The sequence below is a fragment of the Coffea arabica genome, chromosome 6e (assembly GCF_036785885.1).
Source record: "Coffea arabica cultivar ET-39 chromosome 6e, Coffea Arabica ET-39 HiFi, whole genome shotgun sequence".
Classification (NCBI taxonomy): Eukaryota; Viridiplantae; Streptophyta; class Magnoliopsida; order Gentianales; family Rubiaceae; genus Coffea; species Coffea arabica.
This window is the reverse complement of record NC_092321.1, coordinates 59,165,234-59,171,761: the sequence shown is the minus strand read 5'-3', so window position 1 is coordinate 59,171,761 and position 6,528 is coordinate 59,165,234.

The following is a 6,528-nucleotide window of genomic DNA, read 5'->3' as shown; positions in this document are numbered from 1 at the left end:
TTGGAATGCAATTACTTGAATGGTTGTTCTCATGCTTGAAAATAAGTATGGTTTAAGTGTGGGGGGAATTGATAGGTTGCAATTTATTATTAAATTTATGATTATTTTTTCCTTGATTTTAGCCAAATATTGTTTTAATTGACGGATTCTACTTATATTTGATAATTGGTGCTAATTATAGGGAGATAAAGTAAAAAGTGATAAAAGGGGTGATTTTTTAAGAATTGTTGTCAAGTCCAAAGATATGGGATTTGCGCGTAAAAATTTCCTAATTCATGTTGGATTACAAACAAGGCAGTTGACTGAAGATTAAGAGACTTTCTCTATTCTTTTAGATATTTCATTTAATTGGGAAACAACTAGTATTATCTCTTTAGAGAGTTTCCTTTTCCAATTAGGAGTTCATTTTATTTCAAAAGCTATGAAATAGGAAAGGGTAAAAAATAAAAAAGTCCCCTGTGGTAAATCTAATATACAAAAAAGCCCCCCGTGGTTTCAAAATATATAACACGACACCCCTTACTTTGGATTAAATTGTAAAGGTGACGAAATCGGTTAAACTTAACGGAAATGGAGAAAATGACCAAAATGCCCTGATATAATTAAACAAAAGACAACTCAAAAAAATCATTTGTTTTATTCTTTAGATAGAGAGAATTAAGGGTTAAGGGGTAAAACAGGTATATTTGTTAAAACTTAGGTATAAAATTTTTTTTAGGTTCCAATAAGTCATTTCCGTTAAGTTTAACGGATTCCGTCACCTTTACAATTTAGTTCAAAGTATGGAGTGTCGTGTTGTATATTTTGAAATTACAGGGGATTTTTCTGTGTATTAGGTTTACCATACCATAGGGGGCTTTTTTGTATTTTACCCTATAGGAAATAGTTGCGTCTGACTAGGGGTACTTTGAAAAAGGCAAGACTTCGGCTCGTGTCGGAGAGTTTTAATCATCCACTAGTCTGGTGTCAAGCACAAGCGGAGAGTTTTCTCTTCGGTTTCTTTTCTTTCGTTATTTTTTTATTGTTGAATACTTATGCAACTTTCATTAATGGAGTTACTTGGGTTATTCTCAATAGAGAGTAACTAATTTATTTTTCTTGTCAAGGAGTAACGAAAGATTTGGTTCATCTATAACTTTGAAATCTAACTGTTTTTATATATTTCTCTTATTTGTTAGTATTCGTATATTTTCTGATTTAATTTCTCATGGCTATTTTGTTGTTTGAATATCAAGGCCCGATATTGAATTTAACTTGATAATCTATTGTCAGTTAAGACAATTAAATCCATAATTTTTTAATTGTCTTAAATTAGTGGTGACTAGCATGATTGGTTTTATGTTAGAAAGATATATGATCTAATTTAAATAAACCCTGGCAGTGTATTTATTGATTAGAATAAGGTTTTTCTAATTTCTAATGCAATCAAGAAATTAAATTATATGAGCGTACCTAGAGTTATTTCTTGGTTAGAGAAATAGTTAATGGATGTACCTTATCTATCGAGATAATAAGGAAGATTTGGTTATCATCGCATGATTGGCAATTATACCCTATTTATTAACGAATAGATGAAATAATTCTTGCATCGATGAACAATTGTATGAACTACTCCCAAAGTTGTTTCCTTAGTTAGAATTTGTTTATCCTTGGTTTGAATTTAATTTGCTTTAGTCTAATTATTTTTTGTCACATTGATTATTTACTTTAGTTTTAATTTTTCAAAACCCCCATTTAGCTTTTACTTGGAAAAAGACAAAATTTTCCTCTAATCTCTGTGGAGATGATCCTACTTACCATTATACTCGAATAAATATTTTTGTGAGTGGGAATTTATTATTGTGCAAGCACGACACCTATCAGCTATGATGAATGTATACAATTAAGATGCAAGTATGAGTAGCAAATTTATGCTAATTGAGCATTTTATTTTTCTTGGCAATGGATTTGAATGATGAATGTGCCAAATTTGACAAATTTTAATCACTTTGTGAGTTTGTTGTGCATATTAATGAGCATTTCATTTATGTTGTGCTCTATTTTTCATTTGTTGAGTGGTTGTTACACATGATTGTGTCATTCTAAAACTTGCTTTGTTATACATGTCAAGATCGCATTCTGTTGAATTTGATGCATGAAAGTGACAAGGGCACTTAGGATTTAAACTTTTTGACTTTCTTAAAGACTTGTCCTTACTTTGTTTACCATTAGTGAGACCATTTGAGCCTTTAGCCCCTTTTTCTTTGTTTTATAACCATAATTGTTACCTAAAGATCTTTTGTTTTGACTTTCTTTTTGAACCTTGTGTTGAACGGATGTCTAAATTTGGTTGCATGAAAACTGGGTGTGTTGTTGCAAGGCAATAGAGCAAGTGAGATGTTCCACAAGTGTTTGAATATGCTGAGAAATCATGAAAATTTTGGAAAAAAATTGGAAAAAAAAAGATGAAAAAGCAAAAATGAAAGAAAATGAAGAGACGCAAGTTGTTGAAAAATGTTTACACTTGTAAAGTTGATGAAAGTAAATTCTAAGCCTTGGAAGATTGAATTTGAAGAAATTTTCATGCGATGAATTCTTGACGTTCCCTTGATATGTTTACGCCTCAATTTATCTTTATATCCTACCTTTAACCCTAGCCCTATTACAACTTTATAAAAGTCTATTCGATTCTTGTATTGAATTCACTATTGGTGGTAAAGATATGATATATGAGTAAGTTTATGGTAAAGTCACTCCATGGTGTTGATTTGAAAGTTATGTTATACCCTATACACTATTGAGTGACGAGTGCGCATGTTCGAACCTTTGTGACATTTGTTGAGTTTGGTGCATTCGAATTTTGATGAAATTGTTGGAAGGGTAGGATGTTTATGCTAGTATGATATGCTGCTAGTTACTTGCTATCTTGATTGTGTTTTTGAACTGTGGTATGCTTGAAGATAAGCATAGTTTAGGTGTAGGGGAAATTGATAGATTGTATTTTTATTAATAGATTTATGATTGTTTTTCCCTTGTTTTTAGCCAAATATTGTGTTAATTGGTAGATTCTACTTATATTTAGTGATTGGTGTTGGTTGTAAAAATTCAGAGCAAAAAGGGATTAAAGACATGATTTCACTGGTTATTATGTTGTTCGGCATAGGCACGTCAAAACTTTTAAACTTTGCATGTCCGAGAAACTCGGGAGTTGGCTCATGATCTCCAGCTGTGAGTTGAAGTCACAAGAGTTGGATTTTTCACCAAATGAATGTTATTTTATTCCTACTACGATGCTAGTTTATTTTGTCTATGAAGGCTTTTCTTTTTCAGATAAGATTTGATTTGTTGGAAACAATTTGGAATCGGATTCGGATTTGGAATCATTCATCCTGGTTTTGGAATGGAGTCAATCATTTCAATACATCTATTTAGTTCAGTACCAAGAATGTATATCATTACTATAGTTGATATTTGATTCGTTGGCTCTTTGTAAATGAGATATAAGAAATTTTCACTAATTAAATATATTAGTATAAATGTATTAGTAAATTTAGTATAATTAATTAATAATTTCTATTAGTAAACATATATAATTATTAGTATAATTAATAATATCAATTATATTACTAATAATTAATATACATTATATAATATATATAACTAATAATATCATTATTATAAATTTGTAACTAATTAAATTAAATATTAGATATATAATTAAATATAATTATACAAATTTTATAATATAAATATATAATATAAAAATATTAATTATACTAATATTTTATATAATTAAAATGTATATTATATATTAAATATAATTATTATTAAATATTATTATATTTATAATAATAAATGTAATTATAAAGATATAATTTATTAATATTATATACACATATATATTATAATTATATGCAAATATAATATACATTTATAAATATACATATATAATATAAATATAATATCATATATTATTATTATATATTATTCAATATAATTTTTATTATATGTTGTTATATTTATAATAATAAATATAATTATAATTATATGCACATATAATATATATTTATAAATATGTATAATATAAATATATTATTATATAATATTAATAAATTTTAAATATATTATATAAATATAATTATTTTTAATTAAATAATTATAATATATATTTATATATTATATTATAGATGTGTATATAATAATTATAAATATATTATATAATTATACTAATGAAGTGGCACGACCGGTCCCATTTCTAAACGGGAATTAGACTTGGATTTTGTCCAAAACCCTGCAAGTTACTATGGAATTGAGGAATCCTAAATTTTTAGAAATGATTCCAAAATCTCGATTCCGATAGTAGTAATTCAAACAATAATTATGGGGTTTATTTCAATTTTCCATTCCGAAACCCTCTTACCAAATGCCACCTGATTTCGCTTAGTAGGAGTAGGAAACGGAATAAGGAGGAGCATGTTTTGCTTCTTTATCTTTTCTTTCTTGGAACAACAACGAGGAAATAGTTAGGACGACTCGTCTTTTCCTTTTTCCTTTTTTTTTCTTTTTTTTTTATGAAAATGTCTTTTTTATTTTATTAATGGAAGAGATATACAATATATTCCTCTTACAGACGTCTAATTTTCCGAACTGAAGGCAAACCTAACTTGTCTAGACGAATTGCCCCACGAGCTTCCCTTGGGAGCATACTAAAGCTGTCATAAACCTTGACTTGTTGGTGTGGATGAGATGTACCGACATTGGATAAAGCATCAGCAACTGTGTTAGCCTCTTGTCTAATTTTCTTTTTTTTTTCGATACTTCATCTCGTATTCTTGGAAAACAGTCTCGGCAATTAATTCCAATACTTGGCCCATGGCTTTTTTCCTTGGGATGAACTAAGCTTTTCGTTCTAGTCAAGAAGCAACGAAGGATTTGGTTCATCTTACTGGTATTTGTATATTCTCTGATTTAATTCGTTGTGGTTATTAAGTTGTTTGAATATTAAGGGTGTCTGATATTTAATTCAATCTAATAATTTAAAGTCAATTAGAGCAGTTAAATCTGTAATTGTTTAATTGCTTTAAATTAGTGGTGGCTGGCATGAGTGGATTTGTGTCAGAGGAACATATGGGTTAATTTAAAATAACCCTCATAGCGTGCTATTTGGTTAAAACATGATTTTTCTAATTCTTAAGGTAATTGGGAAATTGAACTCTAAGGTCGTGCCTAGAGTTATTTCTTGATTAGGACAGTGGTTAATGATTGTACCATAACCACCAATACAGTTAGGAGGAGTTGATTGTCATCACTTTTTTGGCAGTTATAACTTATTTATCAGTCAGCAAATGAAATTACCATTGCACCGATGATCAATTGAGTTAACCATCTCCAAAGGTACTTCTTGGCTAGAATTTCTTTATTACTGTTTCATTTTTAATAAATTATCAGTTAGGCCTTTTTATTTGAGTTGTTTAATTATTCCCATTTTTATAAAGATCCCCCTTTCTCTAGACTCTAGAAGAAACAAATTTTTTTCTAATCCTTCTGGATTTGACCCTGCTCATCGCTATATACAAAAATCATATTTTGTTCGAGTAGATATTTATTATTGCACAAACTCGACATCTGTCACATTGCTAAGTAGGATGATATGATTTAACAGTTCGTGGGTAAGTTGGCATTTTAAGAAAGTTCATAGAGGTTAGGTGAGGTTTCCTTCCATTCCTCTTCAATTTTGGTTAGAAAATTTTTAAGTCTATCTTTCCATTTTCTTTTCTTTTTTTCCAACTCAAAACTCCCAAAAAAAGGTAACTTTTACTTTACTTCTTTCCTCCTTCAATCTCGACTTTCAAACTAAGCCTTAGAGTCCAAATTTACACAGAACACAGCTTAAGGCATTTGTCAATTTCTTTTTATCACAACATGGATGTGCAAAGGGTAAGGAAAGAGGAGGCCTTGATTATTGGATTTAAGGATTTCATGAGCAATTGAATAATATTTCTACCATAGCATTTGTATTTTATTTGTACAAAGTTCTATTGCTATATCTACAATGTATCGCACTAGAACCAATAAAAATGTACTTTAAAATACATGGATCAAAATCCATTAATATTTGCAAGATTTAATTGTCTAGAATTGTGTACATTATTGTACACAAAATGTCTTTTCCACTGGTTTTTTTTTAAATACAAAAAGTGTGGATTTCATTTGGTGATAAAAAATCATTTTTTGAATTACCATTTTTTGCCTTATTATTAAAATCAAAACGTACACAGTTCATTTTTAAAAATTGAGATCCTACTATTAATACGATTGCTTTTATTTTTTTTCTTGTTTATCAACACCTCCACGTTTATCTGATAATATTTCAAATCATCCAAAACTAAAGATTTTTCAAACTACGACCTTCTCCATTGTGGTAGTCTTGCATATACCACTTGTTGTCAATTATCAGTAAAAGAGTTAAATGCATTAAACCTCTCTGAACTATGCCCTCGGTTGTACTTTACCCCTCTAAATTTATTAAATAAGCATTTTATCCCATAT